The following is a 26,655-nucleotide window of genomic DNA, read 5'->3' on the forward strand; positions in this document are numbered from 1 at the left end:
GGTAGGTGTAGGGAAAGAAGAAAGTAAAAGGGGAAAATAAAATACCTTGCAGAAAGAAAAAATGACATGTCATCCTCTCCTAATTTCATACAATCACCACCACCACCACCACCACCACCACTCATTAAAGAAACTGTACTTTTTTTTTTTTTTTTTTGAGACAGCATTTCACTCTTGTAGCCCAGGCTGGAGTGCAGTGGCACAATCTCTACCTCCCGGGTTAAAGCAATTCTCCTGCCTCAGCCTACCGAGTAGCTGGGATTACAGGCACAAGCCACCACACCCAGGTAATTTTTGTATTTTTAGTAGAGATGGGGGTTTCACCATGTTGGTTAGGCTGGTCTCGAACTGGCTAAAGAGTGTGTGCTTGATGAAACCCTTGTCAGAAGGCAGTTGAAAAAATAGAAAAAAAATTCATAGAAATTCATGGCAAAGAAACAGAAAAGGCAAATTATAACGTTTTAAGTAATAAAAATCCCCTCCTTCCCCAACAATTATGAAGCAGAAAAATAGTGTGACATATTACAAATGTCATTTAGTATACTTTAAAAAGCATTTGGAGATTTAAAAAACAAAACTAGAATCAGAAATTGAATAACAAACTAAATAGAAATGGACAAAAAAGAAGAGAAAGTATATCACAGCTGATCAATTTTAGGGAAAAAATAGAAGAAAACTCCAAACCACTTCAGAAGTAAAGAATAAGATGCACAAGGGAAAAAAGATTCAAATACAAATTTAAGTATACCAAAGAAAGGCATAACATTCAAGAAAATGAGAATGAAATAAAAGAAGAAAAACAAAAGAAAAGAGATGAAGGTCACAGACAAAGTGATAAGAAGGAAGTCAAACTACGAAGGTTCAACATACACGTAACTGAGGTCCCTATGGGGGGAATGTAACAGAACTAATATTTAATGTTACAATCCAAGAAAGCATTCTATAAATAAGACAAATCTACAAATCAAAAGGGGTCCATTCTTTGCCTATGAAAACTACTAGATTTGAAAGATGAAAAATAACTTTACGGCTTCCATGCAAAATGATCAAAGTATTAATTAGGTTAAGAAAATTAGGCTTGTTATCAGACTTTGAGCAACTTTTAATACAAGTACTAGTAGATCAGTAATTTTTAAGAAGCTCAAGGAAGTTATGAAGAAAGAATAAGTTTTATTCAGCCAAGCTGTACTTTAATTATCAGGACTATAGGAAAAACAGGTGCTTTTTAGTATATGTGTTGCCGAGGCGAGCATGAAAAAACAGTTTTAAACACGTAAGCAAGCAGCGAATATTATTCAGAAGTGTACCTCTTGAGAAAATTACTAGTTAATACATGTTATACAACTATATAATTGGGAAACATTCAGCAAAAGGACTGATGGTGAGCAGAAAACATTTATATTATGGACATACGATATAATTATGAAGACGACAAACAAGTAGGAAGATGGCAGAAGAATATAAGCAAATGTTATGTGTACTTACAGAAGAGAAAGACTGCAACGGAAAAAGGGAAAGGGAGAAGTGAATTGTGGCTACCGATTGTTGAATAGGCAATGTATGGGAGTCAAGGAATTTTTTTTTTTTTTTTTTGAGATGGAGTCTCACTCTATCACCCAGGCTCGAGTGCAGTGGCATGACCTCAGCTCACTGCAACCCTGCCTCCCAAGTTCAAGCAATTCTTCTGCCTCAGCCTTCTGAGTAGCTGGGACTACAGGCGCACACCACCACCCAGGCTTAATTTTTTATATTTTTAGTAGAGATGGGGTTTTGCCATGTTGGCCAGGCTGGTCTCAAACTCCTGACCTCAAATGATTCACCCACCTTGGCCTCCCAAGTGCTGGGATTACAGGTGTGAGCCACCACACTCGGCCAAAAAATAGTATTTTTAAACAACAGCATGTAAAAGGGTATGCAAGAAAAGAAGGGTTAAGGATTCTACGAAGGTAACGATTAAGAATATTAACCTTCATAAGTTCAAAATGAAAATTCTTTACAAAGTAAACACATATCTAGTAGATAACACCATAGAAAATAAAATATAATACATACAGTAATTATATAAATTTATGATAGAGTTAAGTTCAAACATATAGCAGAGGGGCTAGGTGCAATGGGCTAATGCCTGTAATTCCAGCACTTTGGGAGGCTGAGGTGGGATGATTGCTTGAGGCCAGGAGTTCATTAGACCAGCCTGGGCAATTTGGCAAGACCCTGTCTCCACAAAAAAATAAAATTAGCTGGGCATGGTAGTGCATGTGTGTCTATAGTCCCAGCTAATCAGGAGGCTGAGGCAGGAGGATCACTAGAGCCCAGGCGTTCAATGATGCAGTGAGCTATGATTGTGCCACTACACTCTAGCCTGAGTAACAGAGCAAAACTGTCTTTTAAAAAAAGATGGGGGTGGCATTTTGTTAATAATTTTAGCATCTATGTTCATCAAAGATATTGGTCTGTAGTTTTCTTTTTTGGTAGTGTCCTTTCCTGGTTTTGATATGAGGATGGTACTGGCTTCATATAATGTATTAGAAAGGGTTCCTTCTTTATTTTGTGGAGTAGTGTCAAAAGGATTGGTACCAGTTCTTCTTTGAATGTCTGGTAGAATTCTGCTGTGAATCTGACTGGTCCTGAACTTTTTTTGTTGGTAATTTTTAAATTGCCATTTCAATCTCGCTGCTTGTTATTGGTCTGTTCAGGGTGTCTAATTCTTCCTGATTCAAGCTAGGAGAGTTGTATTTTTCCAAGAATTTATCCATCTCCTCTAGGTTTTCTAGTTTATGTGCATAAAGGTGTTCATAGTAGCCGTGAATGAACTTTTGTATTTCAGTGGCATCAGTTGTAATATTTCCCATTTCTCAGTGAAGTTATTTGGATTTTCTCTCTTCTTCTCTTGGTTAACCTTGCTAGTGGTTTATCAATTTTATTTATCTTTTCAAAGAACCAGCTTTGTTTCATTTATCTTTTGTATTTTTTTTTGTTTCAACTGAGTTTAGTTCTTCTCTCATCTCAGTTATTTCCTTTTTTTCTGCTGGGTTTGGGTTTGGTTTTGGTTTGTTCTTGTTTCTCTAGTTCCTTGAGGTGTGCCCTTAGATTGCCTGTGCTCTTTCAGACTTTTTGATGTAGGTGTTTAGGGCTATGAGCTTTCCTCTTAGCACCGCCTTAGCTGTATCCCAGATGTCTGATAGGTTGTGTCATTATTGTCATTCAGTTAGAAGAATTTTTAAATTTCCATCTTGATCTTGTTTTTGACCCAATGCTCATTCAGGAGCAGGTTATTTAATTTCTGTGTATTTGCGTGGTTTTGAAGGTTCCTTTTGGAGTTTTCAGTTTTATTATACTGTGGTCTGAAAGAGTGCTTTATATAATTTCAATTTTCTTAAATTTATTAAGGCTCATTTTATGCCCTATCATATGGTCTATCTTGGAGAAAGTATGCTAAAATCCTTAACAAAATACTAGCTAACCAAATCCAACAATATATCAAAAAGATAATCCACCACAATCAAGTGGGTTTCATACCAGGGATGCAGAGAATGTTTAAAATACTCAAGTCAATAAATGTGATACACCACATAAACAGAATTAAAAACAAAAACCACATGATCATCTCAATAGATGCAGAAAAAAGCATTAGACAAAATCCAGTATCCCTCTATGATTAAAACCCTCAGCAAAATCAGTATACAAGGGACGTACCTTAATGTAATAAAAGCCATCTATGACAAACCCACAGCCAACATAATACTGAATAGGGAAAAGTTGAAAGCATTCCCTCTGAGAATGGGAAGAAGACAAGGATGCCCACTCTCACCACTCCTCTTCAACAGAGTACTGGAAGTCCTAGCCAGAGCAATTGGACAAGAGAAAGAAATAAAGGGCATCCAATTCGGTAAAGAGGAAGTCACACTGTCCCTATTTGCTGATGATATGGTTGTTTACCTTGAAAACCCTAAGGACTCCTCCAGAAAGCTCTTAGAACTGATAAAAGCATTCAGCAAAGTTTCTGGATACAAGATTAACGTACACGAATCAGTAGCTCTTCTATACACCAACAGTGACCAAGTGGAGAATCAAATCAAGAACTCAACCCCTTTTACAACAGCTGCAAAAAACAAACAAAAAAATAAAATACTTAGGAATATACCTAACAAAGGTGTCAAAAGACCTCTATAAGGAAAACTACAAAATACTGCTGAAAGAAATCATAAACAACACAAATAAATTGAAACACATCCCATGCTCATGGATGGGTAGAATCAACATCGTGAAAATAACCATACCGCCAAAAGCAATTTACAGATTCAATGCAATCCCCATCAAAATACCACCATCATTCTCCACAGTTAGAAAAAGCAATTCTAAAATTCATATGGAACCAAAAAAGAGCCCATATAGCCAAAGCAAAACGAAGCAAAAAGAACAAATCTGGAGGCATCACACTACCTGATTTCAAACTACAAGGCCATAGTCACCAAAACACCTGGTGGTACTGGTACAAAAATAGGCACATGGACCAATGGAACAGAATAGAGAACCCAGAAATAAACCCAAATACTTACAGCCAACTGATCAACAAACCAAACAAAAACATAAAGTGGGGAAAGGACCTACTTTTCAACAAGTGGTGCTGGGATAATTGGCCAGCCACATGTAGGAGAACAAAACTGGATCCTCATCTCTCACTGTATACAAAAATAAACTCAAGATGGATTAAGGACTTAAACCCAAGGTCTGAAATTATAAAAACTCTAGAAGATAGCATTGGAAAAACCCTTCTAGACACTGGCTTAGGCGAGTACTTCATGAGCAAAATCCCAAAAGCAAATGCAATAAAAAGAAAGATAAATAGCTGGGACCTAATTAAACTAAAGAGCTTTTGCATGGCAAAAGGAACAGTCAGCAGATTAAATAGACAACCCACAGGGTGGGAGAAAATCTTCACAATCTATACATCTGACAGAGGACTAATAACCAGAATGTATGATGAACTCAAACAAATCAGTAAGAAAAAAAACAAACAATCTCTTCAAAAGCAGGCTAAGGACGTGAATAGACAATTTTCAAAAGATACACAAATGGCCAACAACCATATGAAAAAATGTTCAACATCAGTAATGATCAGGGAAATGCAAATAAAAACCACAATGTGATCAAACACAAATAAAAACCACAATGTGATATCACCTTACTCCTGCAAGAATGGCCATAATTAAAGAATCAAAAAAACAGTAGATGTTGGCGTGGATGCGGTGAACAGGGAACACTTCTACACTGATGGTGGCAATGTAAACTAGTACAGCCACTGTACAAAACAGTGTGGAGATTCCTTGAAGAACTAAAAGTGGAATTACCATTTGATCCAGCAATCCCACTACTGGGAATCTACACAGAGGAAAAGAAGTCAATATTCAAAAAAGATACTTGCACATGCATGTTTATAGCAGCACAATTCACAATTGCAAAATCATAGAACCAATCCAAATACCCATCAATCACCAAGTGGATAAAGAAACTGTGATATATATATGATGGAATACTACTCAGCCATAAAAAGGAATGAATTAACAGCATTTGCAATGACCTGGATGAGACTGGAGACTATTATAAGTAGCTCAGGAATGGAAAACCAAACTTGGTATGTTGTCACTGATGTTGGGAGCTAAGCCATGATGATGCAAATGCATTAGAATGATACAATGGACTTTGGGGACTTGGGGGGAAGAGTGGGAGGGGCGCGAGGGATAAAAGACAACAAATACAGTACAGCATATACTACTTGGGTGATGGGTGCACCAGGATCTCACAAAACACCACTAAAGAACTTGCTTATGTAACCAGATACCACCTATAATCCAGTAACTTAAAGAAAAATAAAATTAAAAAAAATATGGGGATGGGAACTTGCATGGGGGAGAGCGTGTGGGTGTGTGAGTGTGTAGCAGCGGGGGTGCGCAGGGGTGGGGATCACATGCCGGGGTGGGGGTGCAGGAGGGATGGGAGAAGTAGCAAGGGGGTATACAGGAGGGAGGGGGATAGAGGGCAAAAGGGAAATAGTTGGGGGAGGGAGGACAGAGAGGGAGGGGAGAGCAGAGGGGGAAGGGTTAGAGCTGGGAGGGAGCCAGGAGGGGAGATTGGTGGGGGCATAGTGAGCAGTGAGAGCAGGTGGGTGGCCAGAGACAAGGAGAGGGAGAGACAGGGAGAGGGAGAAACAGGGAGAGGGAGAGAGAGAGAGAGAGAGAGAGAGAGAGAAATAGAGAACAATATATTCAATAAATATGTTTTCCTATTAAAACAAATATAAAGTTTTCAAATAATGTATACATACTTATGAGCACTTAAGTAGAAAGTAATGGAAGTTTTTTTTTTAAATCAGAATTTTCAGATGTGATAGTAGTTCTGTTCAGGCAAGAATTAAGAGATAATAAACCTTTTTGGATAGTGGGTTGTCTGAGGAACAGGATATTTACATGGTCCATAATGTCTCCCCATAGTCTCTTGTAGGTGCAAGATTTTTCCCTAAGTGTGTCATTAACACATCATCTTAAGCTTAATATTAGGAACGAGGAACTACTGGACATCATGTGCTTTTGGATGTAACAACAAAAGAAGGCAGCAACATCATCTTTGTAATGTTCAGGCTGGAGAGACAATCTGAATATAATCACAAGACACTATCAGACACATTCAAACTGAATATCATTTTTATAAAAATAAGTGATATATACTATGAAAATATCAGTGTCATGAAAGCTGAAAACTTTTTTAGATAAAAGGAGGCTTAAAGAGATATGACAACTAAGTGCAATATGTAATTCTTGACTGGAACCCATATTGAAGGGAGGAATAAACATTACAAAATATAGTACCATCACAAAATAGGAATATAGATTATAGATTATTGTATCAAGAAGTCAAATGCAGTAAGGAAAAAAGTATCAGACAAGAAGCTCTCAACTTTCAGATTATACCTTGGGATCTGTTCATATTGTCCAGCAACCCATATTTCATAATATGAAACATATAGAGCTTTATAATTTACAAAGTATATTTGTATGTATTATGCTATTTTAATTTTGAACCAATATTTAAAATTAAATAGGTGGGAAATCATCTCATTTTATAGTTTGGAAAACCAGGGCATAAACTGTCAAGAGTTTTCCTCAATGATATGGTTTAGCTCTGTGTCCCCATCAAATCTCAACTCAAATTGTAATCCTTGAATGTAGAGGGAGGGACTTGGTAGGAGGTGATTGGATCATGGGGGAACAACATCATCTTTATAATATTCGGGCTGGTTATTTTCAGTTCTATAGTTTCCCCAGTGCTGCTCTCATGATAGTGAATTCTCACAAGATCTGGTGATTTAAGTGTTTGGCAGTTCCCCCATTGCTTGCTCTCTTTCATGCTGCCTTGTGAAGGTGCCTGCTTCTCCTTCTGCTGTGACTGTAAGTTTCCTGAGGCCTCCCCAGCCATGCAGAACTGTGAGTCAATTGAACTTTTCTTTATAAGTTACCCAGTCTCAGTCAGTTCTTTATACCGGTGTGAAAACAGACTAATACATTCAAGAATGACTAAATTACAGGAGCAGACAGCAATGGAACCCAATTGATTCTAAGTTTACTGTTTCATACTACCTCATTAAGGACTGGTAGAGATACCTTAAAGTCTTTGTCTATATGTATAAAAGAAGTAATGTGAACAAATGCAATTTAGAATGTTTTTCAGTTATTTAGGTCAAAAGCAAGAGGACTCCAATTAATTCTGTTAGCAAACATTTATAATAATAAACCCAATTATGCAGAGTACTTGGAATAACCTGATGGAATACAATCCTACTTCATGCAGATGGTAGGCCATGAGAATCCTCTTCATGTCCTTCTGATATCTGAAACTGTTCTAGTAATTGAAACTATTTAGAATTCAGAAATTGAAATGTAAGTTAAACTGACTTACTCACATTGTAGGTACAAGCCAGTCATCTTTATGTGATCAGCATGTTAAAAAAAAAGGAAAAAAAAAAAGCTTTTCTGACAGAAGAATTTGATTGAACCAATCACCTTCATTTGGCCTTTGGGGAGGTATATTTGGAATGATGGATACTTGGACCACTCAGCTGATTGCACTGTTGGATAAGGGATTGTGGTTTCCTGTGGGTTTTGAAGCTTAAATAGTGATTTTTTCTCTGACCCTTAAAACATGGACTCCTGCCTTTCTTCAATAACGTTAGTATATATTTATTTTGTGAAAGGATAATGTATCTTCCAAGCAATTTTAGACTCCTTTATTTTTAAGCATACATATTTGGGGAAAGATAATCAATTATAAGGGAAGTATATATAGCTATACAAGCAGATTAATAACACTAAACCTACTTATATTACAGTTGAACTGATAACGATTATTAATTCATAGATGTCAGTTCCAAGTTGAACCTGGTATTCTATTAAATCCAGTAAAGTGTACTGATTATAGATAACAGGTTTGGAGCTACATTTCTGGATTTGAATCCAGTTTCCATGGTTATGAGCTGTGTCCTGGAATAAGTTAACTAACCTCTTTGTGGTATAAAATGTTACAGATATTTTGTCATCTGTAAATTGCGGTAACAATAGGATCAATGTCACAGAGTGGCTTTGAAGATTGTGTGGATCAATATATGTGTGGAAGCCTATATATAGGACAGTACCCAGCATATTATAAACAATGAGAAATTTGTTATCTACTTGAAAGTGTCAATGTAGAGATTCGAGATCAATGCTGTTTATCTCATAAGTCCTCAGAGAGTGAGCTAACACTCAGAACTGGCTCAAGCATTCTGTGGCATGCACAATTCTGACAGCAAGAGCGTTCTCATGCTCCTACTTAAATGTAGGAAACCTACATTAACAGGGGGTGAGAAAGGTGTTATGAGGCACAGCTGGCTGGGAAGATAGTGCCTTTCTGTAGTATGTTTTGCAGGACCAATGTGCTCTTTCACCTGTTAGACTGTGGGACCCTTGAGGGCCACAATTATTATTCTTTTGCTGTTAAAGAGTCCCTATGTTTGGTGTGTTAACAGATGCTTAATTAGGGTGAGTGTATGACCCACTTCATATGACCCAGTTCTCCTGAGAAAGGCCTAATCTTATACCCATTGCCCCAGCATAATTAGTAATAGCCACTTTGGACTCTCTAAAGTGTCTCAACTTGGATAATCAATTACACATTCTTCCTATTAACAATAGTAGCTGAAGGGACAAACTCCTCTCCCTACCTGTGTCTCAGCCTGTCTTCTACATCTAATTTATGCTTTCCCGTCTTTTCAGTATTTTCCCCCATAAATAATAAATGAAGACGGTATTATATTCAAGCAGTAATAGGCATTAATGTATTTTTAGTTTGTTTATTCCTTTTTATAGAATTGAGATAAAATAGTGGGATGCTTCCCAAAATGTTATTTAATAGAAAACAGCTTTTCTTTAAATCTATTTAAACTTTATGAAAGTTAACATGTAAAGAAGTCATTTTAGAGAAGTTGTTTGAAGAGGCAGTTTTACAATGTAAATAGAGGCAGTTGTAAAATTGTTTATCAATATCTAGCACAAAGAGAGTTTCCTTGACGGCATCTCCACATATTTGAACTATCTGTGGGCAACAATTTTGTTTAAAATGATTCTATCAATGCAGTAACATTTCAAAGGATGTGCAAATACCAACTTGATTCCATTATAATAAGTTTATAAAATCCCATTATAATAGATTTCTAAAAGAACTTGATAATTAAATTATTTTCAAATGGAAACATCTATAATTTCAGGGATTTCATGGAAGCAACTCAAGAACACTAGAAGAATTATTTTTGCTAGTATACTCATACATTGTTACAGTCATGTGTGTTCTCTCATCCATTTTTCCAAAAATAATTTGATTTAGTTAATTCTTCAGGTATTTTCATTTACATAATTCATCACAATTGAAGTTCAGCCAACCCAGGATATTACCTTCCTTTGTTGCAATGACATACTCAGTCACTAATTACAAAGACATTATTCAGACACATTTTATCTTGTAATTTGTGCCCTTTAACCATAGTAGAAAGAAAAATGATATCCTATCCTACTGCTTATTTTCTCTTTAAATATAGCAACAGAAAACAATAAATACAGTATTGGTGGAGATATGGACTCTCCCTCCCACCAACTCTTTCCTTATCCTCTAGCTCTGTACTCTATGTAGTATGTCTTTTACATTTGTGTTATTTCAAGCAATAATTACATTAATTTTAGTTTAAGACAACAAATACTAGTCTAAATGTATCCCTTCACTTCATATTTATTTATCCTTTTCTCCTGATGGATTCAGAGCACACTACCCCAATATAACACTTTGGTATACTGAATATTTTAAGTTGAAGGAAGCTGAGAAAATTGCAGAAGGAGGAAAGTCTGACCATCTTCCATCCTTCTTCCCTTAAGTGGTCCATAAAATTTAGAATTTTCAGTCCTTCCCCTGAAATAGGTCATAAGACCCTCATGTAAGTGGTACCCACCCTATAATCAGAAGAACAGAACATCCTTCTCTCTCAAGATAGAAGTTATAAACTGAGACCAAGTCCACTGACCTAACATTGTAAGAAATTTTATGTAAACATCCTTGTGGGGAATGGGTTCTGAACTTGTAATATGATGTTCAAAGTAGTTCTAGACCCCAAAATGCTTGAGAACCAATAGACCACTATCACCAAGGTACTCTCTAATTGCCTTCACTGTCTGCCCAAGAGTTAGTTGCTTAATTTATTAGCCATATATTTATTAACGATCTCTAAGTGCAAGGCCACAGAAGAAAATAATGAGGGGCTCTGAACTTTAGTATCTTACTATCTCTTAAGTGAGAGACAAAATAGTAATTCTAATAGAATGTGATAAAAGCTATGATAGGCCAGGAGGAGTGGCTCATGCCTGTAATCCCACTTTGGGAGGCCGAGGCAGGCAGGTAACTTGAGCTCAGGAGTTCGAGACCAGAGTGACCCACATGGTGAAACCCCATCTCTACTTAAAGAAAAACAAAAACAAAAACAAAAACAAAAACAAAAAAAACTTAGCCGGGCATGGTGGCGCAGGCCTGTTAATCCTAGCTACTCAGGAAGCTGAGGCAGGAGAATGCAGGTTGGAGTAAGCCAAGATAGCGCCACTGCACTCCAGCCTGGGCAACACAGCAAGACTCCATCTCAATCAATCAATCAGTCAATACATGCTATGATGGAGATATCATCAAATTATTGAGAAGTCATTCAAATAAGACTAGGAATGTCAGTGTGAGAAGAGTTGTCCTTACAGAGAACATGACATTTGACCCATGTCTTGACAGGTAAAAAAGGAGACAAGTAGATTGCAAGCTTTGGAAACAGGATAAAGAAAGGATGTTAAGTGTGAAATATTTGGAGGAACAGCAAAAATGGCTGGAGTATAGCATGTAAAAAGGAGTTGAGAGACTCTTTCCTTGACCAAACTTTAGCCAGACTCCTATAATAGGAGTCTTAATAGACTTGATCTACATCTATCAATAGACTTAAAAGACCTTTTCTTAATAGGCTTGTCCTTGGCCCTTGTACTCAGGACTGTATATCCTAGTTTTAGAAAGATTTCTGCCGAGTCAGTTTAGGGAGAATCCCTCAACCTTGATATCTGATCAAATTCCTCATTCCCCCGCAATTCCTGAAATGATAGCTGATCACCCTGACCTTCCTTCAGCAAGAATCCTGTTAGGTCAGTTTAGCAAGAACTTCCCTTACCTTTAATGTCTCCTCTTAGTAATTCCACACTCCCTCCAAATAAACAACATAAAAACATGTTTCTTGGCTATAAATTCTTATTTGTCTTGTTGTATTCAGAATTGAGCCCAATTCTATACTAAGGTCTCTTTTACCCTATTTCAATAGTTCCTAAGTAAAATCTGCCTTTACTGCTTTAACCTTTCTGGTTTTCTTTAATAAGGTGAGGTGGATAATTAGGCCAGAGGCAGGAAGGGACACAGCATAAGGGATTTACAGGGCAGGTTAAGTAGTTTCACATTTATTAAGATAATAGTTCTCAATTTGGGGGTTCATGTATCCCTTCCAGAGGTGTGGGAAGGAGTCTAAATACTGTTGTCAACACTAAGTCTATAAGAGGTGTAATAGATATTTACCCAAAATAAAATTTAACCTTCTGCTGACAGTTCAAAATCTATTGATTAACTAATGCATTTTGGAATCAAAATGTTGCAAAATGTGGGGTTATTGGACAAAAAACCTTAAAGACATGTTTTGCATGGTTTGTAAACATGCTGTCAATGATGGATAGTGATTCCATTAACTTAGATTGGGAATAAGACATTTAATAGACAACTCCAATGGCCCAGTCGTAGAGGAGTTTAAATATGAATTATGTACTAGGTAATACAATTATACAATGCTAAATTTCCCAAGTATAATAATTATTCCTAGGAGATACATGCTGAAGTATTTAGGGTAAAATATCAAGATGTTTACATTGAAATCTCAAGTGATCCTGAAAAAATACATACCATAAAAATTAGTCAATGTGGCAAATTAACAATTGATGAATCTAGGTGAAGGTATTTGAATATTCATTATACTATTTTAGCAATCTTTCTGAAGACTTAATTTTCAAAATACAAAGGGAAAAAGGGAGGTAGAACTGGTAAAAGATAAAAATAGGAGTGATAAGCATGAAAGATGTGAACCAGATTCAAGCAATGGTAATGAAGACAGCAATTTGTGTCTGAAAAGCTGAGAAACATCTTAAAGAGGAGGCACCATTTGGAAGAAACTATTTGAAGATTGATATGGTAAAGAAGGAAAGGTGAACTGGCAAGGAAGACAGCTGTAAAAAATTGCTACAATAGCCCGGGAGAAGACTCAACTAGTGCTTGAAAGCAGGTGAGTTTGTTGAAGGGGGACTGTACCAAAACCAATTCTAAAAACCGTTTTAGTTTTTGAGAAGTTGGAGGCAAAACATCCTTTGCTGTTTTTCATTATAGACTTCTTATTTCTATTATTTGACACAGTTTAATAGTTAATAGTTTCTTTCAGAGAAGATTGATTCCTCTTTTTAGTAGCAGTAATATAATAATAATAATTAACATCTATGAGTACTTGCTATCTTCAAAGGACTAGGCAATGAGCTTTGGCTACATAACAGGTTTAATTCTTGCAAAAATCCTGTAAGAGGATGGTAATCTTATCGATAGTCCAATTTTACCAACGAGCAACTAGAGAGATTTAATTACATGCCTAAGGTCACTCAGCTTGGAGGCTACAGACCCCAAAGCCTGTGCTCTGAAACATACGATTCTTATTTTGTTGGAGAAATATTAAAATCCCACAGAGTACTGCCAACTCCTCATTAATTAAGAAAATCACAATTTCAATGGCTTATTCATTTTCAGAATTACTGTAAACTTAATCTTAATGCAGTAGGCTTATAGGCTGCCCTCCTTTACAACTCTTTTCTAATTTGAAGCATTTTGTAAATTTGATTTTTTTAAAGAGGAGACCTAACTCTGATTATGGAAAAGCCTAATTGAAACATGAATAAAAGAACAGGCTATAAGAGATTACAGATAAATATTTTTGAAATGGGAAACAGATATCTTGATTAGTACTTCAATGGCATGGTACTTTCCATGAGTTCAGCAGAAATATATCAAGAGGTTAAAAATGATTAGTAATGAAAAAAATCAGGGCCAAACCTTGTCTGCTGGTTGAGTAAACGTACATGTTTTCACCAACTTTTTCTTCAATTTCTTACATGAAACCACAGGTCAGCTGCTCAATCAATTAGGCCTTATTCCAGGATTCTAGAAATGGTCAGACTAGGAGGTAGGCAATGAGTGAAATGATAAATTAGCCACAGGTAACAGATGGACCAGACGAAATGGCATGAACAAGTGAGGAGGGTGAGGATTCTTCAGAGATCCTCCCTCAGAGAGACCCAGGAGACTGCCAGTTGTATTGGCCTGACAATGAATAACAAGTGAAAAGTATATATTTGGTTTAAATGTTGCTTTTCCCAGAATAAAATTTATCAACTAAGTTCATAATTTAAAAAATTTTAAATGGTGCAGCCACCTTGGAAAACAGTCTGGCAGTTCCTCAAAAGGTTAAACATAGAATTACTGTATGATTTAGCAATTGCATTCTTAGGTTGTTGCCTAAAGAGACGTGAAAGTATATTCCCACGCAAAACCTTATACACAAATGTTCGCAGCATTGTTTAGAATAGTCAAAAAGTGAAAGCAACCTAAAAGTCCATCACCTGATGAAAAAATGTTAAAATATAGTATATCTTAAATGAAATAAAACCAAATGAACTATTGGTGCAGGCTACAGCATGGCTGAACCTTAAACATTGTACTAACTTAAAGAAGCCAGGCACACAAGGCGACATGATCCCATTTACATGAAATGTCCACAGCAGGCAAATCCAGAGAGAGAGAGAGAGAATAGTGGTTTCCTAAGACTAAAGGAAGCAGGAGTTGGTGGATGAAAGTTAAACGATATGGGTTTCTTCTGAGGGTGATGAAAGTGTTCCAAAAGTGATTGTAGTGATGGTTGCACAATGGAATTACTAAAAAAGTATTAAATTGTATACTTTAAATAGGTGTATTATATATGAAAAATCTCAATAAATCTGTTACAAAAAACCAACTTGGCTAAACAGAGAAATGTTTCTGTTTTGTTTTTAAGTAAGAATCATTTCTTTTGCCTTCTACTTTTCTGCTGCTGGTGGCTCTTCAAGGATGCAAAGATGAAGCCTTCAGATCCATTAGTTTTGAGCCAAATTTATCTCATAGTAGTAGGCGGTAGGAAAAAAATGTTGTATATGCATAGCTTATGTCATATATGGTTGGAGAACAGCATGGACTAATATAGAAAAGATAAAACTTGCATTCAGAAAAACTGGGGTTGAGACTTGCCCCTGCTAATCACTGTCTGTTTAACCCTGAATAGGTAACTAATCTCTGTGAATCTGTTTGCTGGTTTGTACAATTTGATTGAATAACAACTACCACCTTACATAATTATAGATCGATAAAAATAATAGGTTCATTTATCTATTCAAAGCTATGGTAGGGGATATACTGGCTTGTTGACTTTCAGAGAGGCTGACAGAAGTGAGCCAAGACACTCAGAGCAGGTGAGAACATCACATGATTCAGATTAGGAAGTTAAGGAAATACCTCTTAGGAGAGATGATCCCTCAGCTGATTCTTGAACAGGGAGGATTTCAGCAGGTGAGAAAGCATGGTGGTGGGGTTGGTACCTGGAAAAGGAGAAGCTAGATGAAGGCTCAGAGGTGCATCTGAGGGGAGTGTTGAAGGCATTTTATTTAATCAGAATTTGAGCTGTAGCTAACTGTGCTCCTCAAACCATTATCATTAGCATCACATGGAACTTCTTAGGGTTGCAATTTGTCAGCTCCCACCAGAAACCTAATGAGTCAGATTCTGAGGATAAGGCTCAGCAATCTATGGTCTAACAAGTCCTCCAGGTGATTGGGATACACAGTCAAGCTTCAGAACTATTGGATTAAAACATTGGGTACCATGGCAAGAGATGTGTCTACACTAATTGAATATTTATAGAGTTTACAAAGACAATCTTATATGTGGAATTATACACTTTAAGGTATCTGTCACTTTAGGCTATTTATTTGAAAACAGAAAAGGTTCAAGATAAAGTTTAATATTATTTAGATATATTATTATTTTGATAAGTTGTATAAATATATACCTTTTTGTAACATTAGGCCATATTATACCTTCTTTTGTATTTTGTTTTTGCTAGCTTATTATTTTGAGCATTTCCCCATGGATTTTGAATTCTATCACTCAGTTCGAAAAACTCATGGAAAATATTTTTAATGACTGCAAAGTATTTCATCATGTGGATAGGCCATAATTTAATTTACTATTTCTTATGTTGGATTTTTTCAATTGTTTCCTTAACCTTTATAAATACTACAATGATGAAAAACATTTGCATAGACATTTTTCTGCATCGGTTTCCTATAGTAGATTCCTAGAAATAAAGTTCTTAAGTACCTACTCTGTTTATCTGTGTCCCTACTTATTATGGTAAAATACCCATCTCCTCTGGCTACAAGACTGGCATGTGTCCCAGACTGGGCCAATTACGATACCCATTCTTTTCACGACACAAACACATTCAGGAGCAGTTATGTGATCCAGACAGGGCCAAACAGCTTATTGATTGCGTATTGCAGGGCAATCATACCCCACCTTCCCACCCCCTCACCCTAGAGAATGTGAAAAAACCTAACTGTGGTAGGAAGTAATGAAATTAATTTGATGAGAGAGAGGCAAGGAACATCCAAATCTTCAACGCTTCCTAGCTTCACTTTTCAAAACAAAAGCACTTAAAAAATACTGTGTCAAGCTGGATTTAATATTTGACTAATACATTAGACCTTGAAGAATATTAGGGCTATTGCATTAAATCTATACATTAGCTTGAGAACACTGAACACATTTAGTATTTGGCCTTCCTACTTGGAAGCAGATCATATTTCTCTAATTATATGGATTTTCTTTTATAACATGCATTAAGATTTTGTAATTTTCTCCATATATGAACATATTCTTTATAAAGTATGTTCTTAGGCATGCCATTTTTGTTGTTTTTAAACAATGAGCTTTTAAAATTTGATCTCTATTGCTGCTGTAGCAAATTACTACAAACTTAGTGGTTTAAAACAACACAAATTTATTATCTTACGGTTATGGAGGTCAGAAGTCCAAAAGGGGCCTCACTGGCGTAAGAGCAAGATGTCGGCAGGGCTGTGTTCCTTCTGGAGGCTCTAAAGAAGAAAATATTTCATTGCCTTTTATAGTTCCCAGATGCTGACCCCCTTCGATCTTCAAAGCCAGCAATGTCCAGTTGAGCTGTTCTCACGATATCATCTCTCTGGTTCTGATTCTTCTCCCTCCAGTTCTGATTCCTCTCCCTCCTTCTCTATTTAAGAATGTATGTAAATTTACATTAGCCCCACCTGAATAATCTCCTTGTTTTAACGTCAGCTAATCAGCAACTATATTCCACCTGCAACCTTAATTCACCCTTGCCATGTAACCTAATACATTCACAGGTTGTAGAGATTAGGATGTGGACTTTTGAGGTAGCATTATTCTGCCTACCACACACCTCATTATACATTTATATTTTCTACTTTATATACACATACAAATACACTTTTTTTTTGCTTTCACAGGAAAACTCCTCAATTGTGTCTCTACATTCTCTTGTGACACTGTCTCTCAGATGTATTGTCATAATGCTTTCATTTCCATAATTCTACTAGAAACTTAGCTGAAGGTTATCAATTACCCACACTGTGCCAAACCTAAAGGTCAACAGAGAGTTCTCATCTGGGTAGGTTTACTGACATTCATGAAATCTGAATGTCTTTGCACAATGAAAGATTTTTTCTTGCTCACGCCACTGTTGTATGAAGGTTGGAGTAGGAGGAGTGCTGCTCCATGCCACCACCTTATGACCAAGTCCTTTCCCAGCAATGGCTTCATCAACCCCTAGAGCCCTAGAGTCATCCCCTGGATTCTTGGCATACAGCTGGCAGATGAGAGAAGAGAAAAACGAAGAAAATAGTGCAAGGTTTACTATTTACAAAGGGGTTAGTGTTAAAAATGATGCACAATATAGCTGCTACATTCCATTGGGCCTAATTCAGTGTCATTGCCACACCTAACTGCTAAACATAATGGAAATTGAATCTAGCTCTATGGCCAGGAGGATAGGAAAATGGGAGCACATACCACTGTCGCTGCCACATTAACCAGTCACATGCATTTGATGCAGTTGCTCACTCCATTTCTAATCCTCCACTATTTCCCTGAGACCAACCCAGGTAGTTCCTGTAAAGCTCAGCCAGTTTCAGAGCCAATATAATTTGCACTAAATTTAGGACATTTGTGATGATTTAGTTCTGTAGAGGCCTCTTATTTTCTCTCCCCAAACTTCTCCTTCATCTTATTTTCCATTCTCTATTAGTGCTCTGTTCTTCCTTACTCTTTTTTATTTATTTATTTATTATTATTATACTTTAAGTTTTAGGGTACATGTGCACAATGTGCAGGTTAGTTACATATGTATACCTGTGCCATGCTGGTGCGCTGCACCCACTAACTCATCATCTAGCATTAGGTATATCTCCCAATGCTATCCTTCCCCCCTCCCCCCACCCCACAACAGTACCCAGAGTGTGATGTTCCCCTTCCTGTGTCCATGTGTTCTCATTGTTCAATTCCCACCTATGAGTGAGAATATGCGGTGTTTGGTTTCTTGTTCTTGCGATAGTTTACTGAGAATGATGATTTCCAATTTCATCCATGTCCCTACAAAGGACATGAACTCGTCATTTTTTATGGCTGCATAGTATTCCATGGTGTATACGTGCCACATTTTCTTAACCCAGTCTATCATTGTTGGACATTTGGGTTGGTTCCAAGTCTTTGCTATTGTGAATAATGCTGCAATAAACATACATGTGCATGTGTCTTTATAGCAGCAAGATTTATAGTCCTTTGGGTATATACCCAGTAATGGGATGGCTGGGTCAAATGGTATTTCTAGTTCTAGATCCCTGAGGAATTGCCACACTGATTTCCACAATGGTTGAACTAGTTTACAGTCCCACCAACAGTGTAAAAGTGTTCCTATTTCTCCACATCCTCTCCAGCACCTGTTGTTTCCTGACTTTTTAATGATTGCCATTCTAATTGGTGTGAGATGGTATCTCGTTGTGGTTTTGATTTGCATTTCTCAGATGGCCAGTGATGGTGAGCATTTTTTCATGTGCTTTTTGGCTGCATAAATATCTTCTTTTGAGAAGTGTCTGTTCATGTCCTTTGCCCACTTTTTGATGGGGTTGTTTGTTTTTTTCTTGTAAATTTGTTTGAGTTCATTGTAGATTCTGGATATTAGCCCTTTGTCAGATGAGTAGGTTGCAAAAATTTTCTCCCATTTTGTAGGTTGCCTGTTCACTCTGATGGCGGTTTCTTTTGCTGTGCAGAAGCTCTTTAGTTTAATTAGATCCCATTTGTCAATTTTGTCTTTTGTTTCCATTGCTTTTGGTGTTTTAGACATGAAGTCCTTGCCCATGCCTATGTCCTGAATGGTAATGCCTAGGTTTTCTTCTAGGGTTTTTATGCTTCTAGGTCTAACGTTTAAGTCTTTAATCCATCTTGAATTGATTTTTGTATAAGGTGTAAGGAAGGGATCCAGTTTCAGCTTTCTACATATGGCTAGCCAGTTTTCCCAGCACGATTTATTAAATAGGGAATCCTTTCCCCATTTCTTGTTTTTCTCAGGTTTGTCAAAGATCAGATAGTTGTAGATATGCGGCGTTATTTCTGAGGGCTCTGTTCTGTTCCATTGATCTATATATCTGCTTTGGTACCAGTACCATGCTGTTTTGGTTACTGTAGCCTTGTAGTATAGTTTGAAGTCAGGTAGCGTGATACTAGCATAAGAACAGACACATAGAGCAATGGAACAAAATAGAGAATGCAGAATAAATGCAAGCATATATGATCAACTGATTTTCAACAAGGCTGTCAAGAGGACACAATAAATGGTGCTGGGAAAACTGGATATCCACCTGTAAAAGAATGAAGCTGGACTCTTATCTTACACCGCACACAAAAATCAACTCAAAATAGATTAAATACCTAAATGTAAGACCCGAAACTGTAAGACTCCTAGAAGAAAAGATACAGAAAATATGGTCTTGGAAATGATTTTATTTATTTTTATTTATTTATTTTTCTTTTTTCTTTTTTTTGGTTATACTTTAAGTTCTGGGGTACATGTGCAGAATGTACAGCTTTGTTACATAGGTATACACATGCTGTGGTGGTTTGCTATACCCATCAACCCATCACCTACATTAGGTATTTCTCCCAGTGTTATCCCTCCCCTAGCCCCCCACCCCCAACAGGCCCCAGTGTGTGATGTTCTCTTCCCTGTGTCCATGTGTTCTCATTGTTCAGTTCCCACTTATGAGTGAGAACATGTGGTGTTTGGTTTTCTGTTTTTGTGATAGTTTGCTGAGAATGATGGTTTCCAGCTTCATCCACGTCCCTGCAAAAGACATGAACTTATCTTTTTTTATGGCTGCATAGGATTCCATGGTGTATATGTGCCACATATTCTTAATCCAGTCTATTATTGATGGACATTTGGATTGGGTCCAAGTCTTTGCTATTGTGAATAGTGCTGCAATAAACATACATGTCCATATGTTTTTATAGTAGAATGATTTATAATCCTTTGGGTATATACCCAGTAATGAGATCACTGGGTCAAATGGTATTTTTAGTTCTAGATCCTTGAGGAACCACCACACTGTCTTCTACAATGGTTGAACTAATGTACACTCCCACCAACAGTGTAAAAGCATTCCTATTTCTCCACATCCTCTCCAGCATCTGTTGTTTCCTGACCTTTTAATGATCACCATTCTAACTGGCATGAGATGGTATGTCATTGTGGTTTTGATTTGCATTTCTCTAATGACCAGTGATGATGAACATTTTTTCATATGTCTGTTGGCTGCATAAATGTCTTCTTTTGAGAAGTGTCTGTTCATATCCTTTGCCTACTTTTTGATGGGGTTGTTTTTTTCTTGTAAATTTGTTTAAGTTCTTTGTAGATTCTGGATATTAGCCCTTTGTCAGATGGATAGATTGCAAAACTTTCCTCCCATTCTGTAGGTTGCCTGCTCACTCTGATGATAGTTTATTTTGCTGTGCAGAAACTCTTTAGTTTACTTAGATCCCAATTGTCAATTTTGATTTTTGTTGCCTTTGCTTTCGGTGTCTTAGACCTGAAGTCTCTGTCCACACCTATGTCCTGAATGTTATTGCCCAGATTTTCTTCTAGGGATTTTATGGTCCTAGGTATTACGTTTAAGTCTTTGATCCATCCTGAGTTGATAAGGTGTGAGGAAGGGGTCCAGTTTCAATTTTCTGCATATGGATAGCCAGTTTTCCCAACACCATTTATTAAATAGAGAATCTTTTCCCCGTTGCTTGTTTGTGTCAGGTTTGTCAAAGATCAGATGGTTGTAGAAGTGTGGTGTTATTTCTGAGGCCTCTGTTCTGTTCCATTGGTCTATATATCTGTTTTGGTACCAGTACCATGCTGTTTTGGTCACTGTAGCCTTGTAGTGTAATTTGAAGTCAGGTAGCCTGATGCCTGCAGCTTTGTTCTTCTTGCCCAGGATTGTCTTGGCTATGTGGACTGTTTTTTGGTTCCATATGAAGCTTAAAGTAGTTTTTTCCAATTCTGTGAAGAAAGTCACTGGTAGCTTGATGGGGATAGCATTCAACCTATAAATTACTTTGGGCATTATGGCCATTTCCCAATATCGATTCTTCCTATCCATGAGCATGGAATGTTTTTCCATTTGTTTGTGTCCTCCCTTATATCCTTGAGCAGTGGTTTGTAGTTCTCCTTGAAGAGGTCCTTCACATCCCTTGTAAGTTGTATTCCTAGGTAATTTATTCTCTTAGTAGCAATTGTGAATGGGAGTGCACTCATAATTTGGCTCTCTGTTGGTCTGTTATTGGTGTATAGAAATGCTTGTGATTTTTGCACATTGATTTTGTATCCTGAGACTTTCCTGAAGTTGCTTATCAGTTTAAGGAGATTTGGGGCTGAGACGATGGGGTTTTCTAAAAATACAATCATGTCATCTGCAACCAGAGACAATTTGACTTCCTTTCTTCCTATTTGAATACCCTTTATTTCCTTCTCTTGCCTGATTGCCCTGGCCAGAACTTCCAATACTATTTTGAATAGGAGTGGTAAGAAAGGGTATACTTGTCTTGTGCCAGTTTTCAAAGGGAATACTTCCCATTTTTGCCCTTTCAGTATGATATTGGCTGTAGGTTTGTCATAAATAGCTCTTAGTATTTTGATATACGTTCCATTCATACCTAGTTTATTGAGAGTTTTTAGCATGAAGCACTGTTGAATTTTGTCAAAGGCCTTTTCTGCATCTATTGAGATAATCATGTGTTTTTTGTCATTGGTTCTGTTTATGTGATGGATTATGTTTGTTGATTTGCATATGTTGAACCAGCCTTGCATCCCAGGGATGAAGCTGATTTGATCGTGGTGGATAAACTTTTTGATGTGCTGCTGGATTCGGTTTGCCAGTATTTTATTAAGGATTTTCACATCGATGTTCCTCAGGGATATTGGCCTGAAGTTTTCTTTTTTGTTGTGTCTTTGCCAGGTTTTGGTATCAGGATGATGCTGGCCTCATAAAATGAGTTAGGGAGGATTCCCTCTTCTTCTATTGTTTGGAATAGTTTCAGAAGGAATGGTACCAGCTCCTCTTTGTACCTCTGGTAGAATTCGGCTGTGAATCCGTCTGGTCCTGGACTTTTTTGGGTTGGTAGGCTATTTATTACTGCCTCAATTTCAGAACTTGCTATTGGTTTATTCAGGGATTGGACTTCCTCCTGGTTTAGACTTGGGAGGTTGTATGTTTCCAGGAATTTATCAGTTTCTTCTAGATTTTCTAATTTATTTGTGTAGAGGTGTTTATAGTATTCTCTGATGATAGTTTGTATTTCTCTGGGATCAGTGGTGATATCCCCTATATCATTTTTATTGCATCTATTTGATTCTTCTCCCTTGTCTTCTTTATTAGTCTGACTAGTGGTCTATCTCTTTTGTTGATCATTTCAAAAAACCATCTCCTGGATTCATTGATTTTTTGAAGGGTTTTTTGTGTCTCTATCTCCTTCAGTTCTGATCTGATCTTAGTTATTTCTTGTCTTCTGCTAGATTTTGAGTTTGTTTGCTATTGCTTCTCTAGTTCTTTTAATTTTGATGTTAGGGTGTCTATTTTAGATGTTTCCTGCTTTCTCTTGTGGGCAATTAGTGCTTTTATTTCCCTCTACACACTGCTTTAAATGTGTCCCAGAGATTCTGGTATATTGTGTCTTCATTCTCATTGGTTTCAAGAACATCTTTATTTCTGCCTTCATTTCATTATTTACCCAGTAGTCTTTCAAGGGCAGGTTGTTCAGTTTCCATGTAGTTGTGCAGTTTTGAGTGATTTTCTTAACCCTGAGTTCTAATTTGATTGCACTGTGCTCTGAGATACTGTTTGTTATGATTTCCATTCTTTTGCATTTGCTGAGGAGTGTTTTACTTCCAATTTTGTGGTCAATTTTCTGTTTGCTTGGTAGACCTTCCTCCATCCCTTTATTTTGAGCCTATGTGTGTCTCTGCACGTGAGATGGGTCTCCTGAATACAGCACACTGATAGGTCTTGACTCTTTATCCAATTTGCCAATCTGTAAATATTGGGGCATTTAGCTCGTTTACATTTAAGGTTAATATTGTTATGTGTGACTTTGATCCTATCATTGTGATGCTATCTGGTTGTTTTGCCTGTTAGTTCATGCAGTTTCTTCATAGTGTCAATGTTCTTTACAATTTGTCATGTTTTTGCAGCTGGTACCAGTTGTTCTTTTCCATGTTTTGTGCTTCCTTCAGGAGCTGTTGTAAGGCAGGCCTAGTGGTGACAAAATCTCTCAGCATTTGCTTATCTGTAAAGGATTTTATTTCTCCTTCATGTGTGAAGCTTAGTTTGGCTGGATATGAAATTCTGGGTTGAAAATTCTTTTCTTTAAGGATGTTGAATATTGGCCCCCACTCTCTTCTGGCTTGTATGGCTTCTGCAGGGAGATCCACTGTTAGTTTGATGGGCTTCCCTTTGTGGGTAACCTGACCTTTCTCTCTGGCTGCCCTTAACATTTTTTCCTTCATTTCAACATTGGTGAATCTGACAATTATGTGTCTTGGGGTTGCTCTTCTCGAGGAGTATCTTTGTGGTGTTCTCTGTATTTCCTGAATTTGAATGTTGGCCTTTCTTGCTAGGTTGGGGAAGTTCTTTTGGATTATATCCTGAAGAGTGTTTTCCAACTTGGTTCCATTCTCCCCATCACTTTCAGGTACACCAGTCAAACGTAGATTTGGTTTTTTCACATAGTCCCATATTTCTTGGAGGCTTTGTTCATTCCTTTTTATTCTTTTTTCTCTAATTTTGTCTTCTCTCTTTATTTCATTAAGTTGATCTTCAATTGCTGAGATCCTTTCTTCTGCTTGATGGATTCAGCTATTGATAGTTGTGTATGCTTCAGTAAGTTCTTGTGCTGTGTTTTTCAGCTCCATCAGGTCATTTATATTCTTCTCTACACTGATTATTCTAGTTAGCAATTCGTCCAAACTTTTTCAAAGCTTCCTTGCATTGGGTTAGTACCTGCTCCTTTAGCTCGGAGGAGTTTGTTATTACTCACCTTCTGAAGCCTACTTCTTTCACTTTGTCAAACTCATTCTCTGTCCAGTTTTGTTCCCTTGCTGGTGAGGAGTTGTGATCTTTGGAGGAGAAGAGGCATTCTGGATTTTGGAATTCTCAGCCTTTTTGTGCTGGTTTCTCCCCATCTTTGTGGATTTATCTATCTTTGGTCTTTGATGTTGGTGACCTTTGGATGGAGTTTTTGAATGGATGTGCTATTCCTTTCTGTTTATTAGTTTTCCTTTTAACAGCCCGGCCCCTCTGCTTCCGATCTGCTGGAGTTTGATGGAGGTCCACTCCAGACCCTGTTTTCCTGGGTATCACCAGCAGAGGCTGCAGAACAGCAAAGATTGCTGCCTGTTCTTTCCTCTGGAAGCTTCATCCCAGAGGGGAACCTGCCAGATGCCAACCAGAGCTCTCCTGTATGAGGTGTCTGTCGGCCCCTAATGGGAGATGTCTCCCAGTCAGGACACACAGGAGTCAGGGACCCACTTGAGGAGGCAGTCTGACCCTTAGCAGAGCTCGAACACTGTGCTGGGAGGTCTGCTGCTCTCTTCAGAGCCATCAGTCAGGGACGTTTAAGTCTGCTGTAAATCCTGGAATGGGGCTGCTGCCTTTTTTTCAGAGATGTCCTGCCCAGAGAAGAGAAATCTGGCAGTCTGGCCACAGCAGCCTTGCTGAGCTGCAGTGGGCTCCGCCCATTTCGACATTCCCAATGGCTGGCTTTGTTTACACTGTGAGTGTAAAACCACCTACTCAAGCCTCAGCAATGGCGGATGCCCATCCCCCCACCAAGCTGGAGCATCCCAGGTGGATCTCAGACTGCTGCTGTGCTGCCAGTGATAATTTCAAGCCTGTAGATCTTAGTTTCCTGGGCTCCGTGGGGGTGGGACCCGCTGAGCCAGACCACTTGGCTCCCTGGTTCAGCACCCCTTTCCAGGGGAGTGAACGTTTCTGTCTCGCTGGCATTCCAGGCGCCACTGGGGTATTGAAAAAAAAAGAACTCCTGCAGATAGTTTGGTGTCTGCCCAAATGGCCACCCAGTTTTGTGCTTGAAACCCAGGGCCCTGGTGTGGTAGGCACCAGAGGGGATCTCCTGGTTTGCGTGTTGCGAAGACCGTCGGACAAGCACAGCATCTGTGCCAGAGTTCCTCAGGCTCAGTCCCTCATGGCTTCCCTTGGGTAGGGGAAAAAATTCCCTGACCCCTTGTGCTTCCCAGGTGATGCGACGCCCCACCCTGCTTTGGCTCACCCCCCATGGGCTGCACCCATTGTCCCACCAGTCCCAATGAGATGAACTGGGTACCTCAGTTGGAAATGCAGAAATCACCCATCTTCTGTGTTGATCTTGCTAGGAGCTGCAGACTGGAGCTGTTCCTATTCGGCCATCTTGCCAGCAATCGATTATTATTATTTTTTTAATATGACACCAAAAGCTCAGGCAACTAAAGCACAAATAAAGGATTAGGACTGTATCAAACTAAAAAGCTGTTGTATCAAACTAGAAAGCTGTTGTACAGCAAAACATGCAATCAATAAAATCAAAAGGCAGCCTATGGACTGGGAGAAAATATTTGCAATATATATCTGATAAGTGTTTCAGAGTATGTAAGGAACTCTAACAACTTAATAGCAAAAACCCAAAATAACATAATTTAAAAATGGGCAAAAGACTTGAATAGACATTTTTTCCAAAGACAATATAAAAATGGCCAACAGTTATATAAAAAGATGCTCATCATCACTAATTATCAGGGAAGTGCATATCAAAGCCACAATGAGGTATCACTTCACTCCTGTTAGATTGGCTATTACCAAATAAGCCAGAGATAACAAATTCTGGTGAGGGTGAAGGGAAAAGAGAACACTTGTACCTTGTTGGTGGTAATGTAAATTGGTACAGCTGTTATGGAAAACAGTATGGAGTTTCTTTATACTGTTCATCAAATTAAAAATAGAACTGCCATATGACTCTGGATATATATGCAAAGCACCTCAAAGATATCTGCCTTTGTATGTTCATTGTAGCATTTCTCACAATAGCAGAAACATGGAAACAACCCATGTGTCTACTGACAAATGAATAAAGAAAATGTGAGATATCACACACACACACACACACACACACACACACACACACACACACACACACACACACAATGTGATACATACATGCATATATGCATACACAGTGAAATGTTATTCAGCCTTTTAAAAGAAGGAAATTCTGCTATTTGCAACAGCCTGGGTGAACCTG

This window comes from Pan paniscus, chromosome 7 (genome assembly GCF_029289425.2).
Source record: "Pan paniscus chromosome 7, NHGRI_mPanPan1-v2.0_pri, whole genome shotgun sequence".
Taxonomy (NCBI): Eukaryota; Metazoa; Chordata; class Mammalia; order Primates; family Hominidae; genus Pan; species Pan paniscus.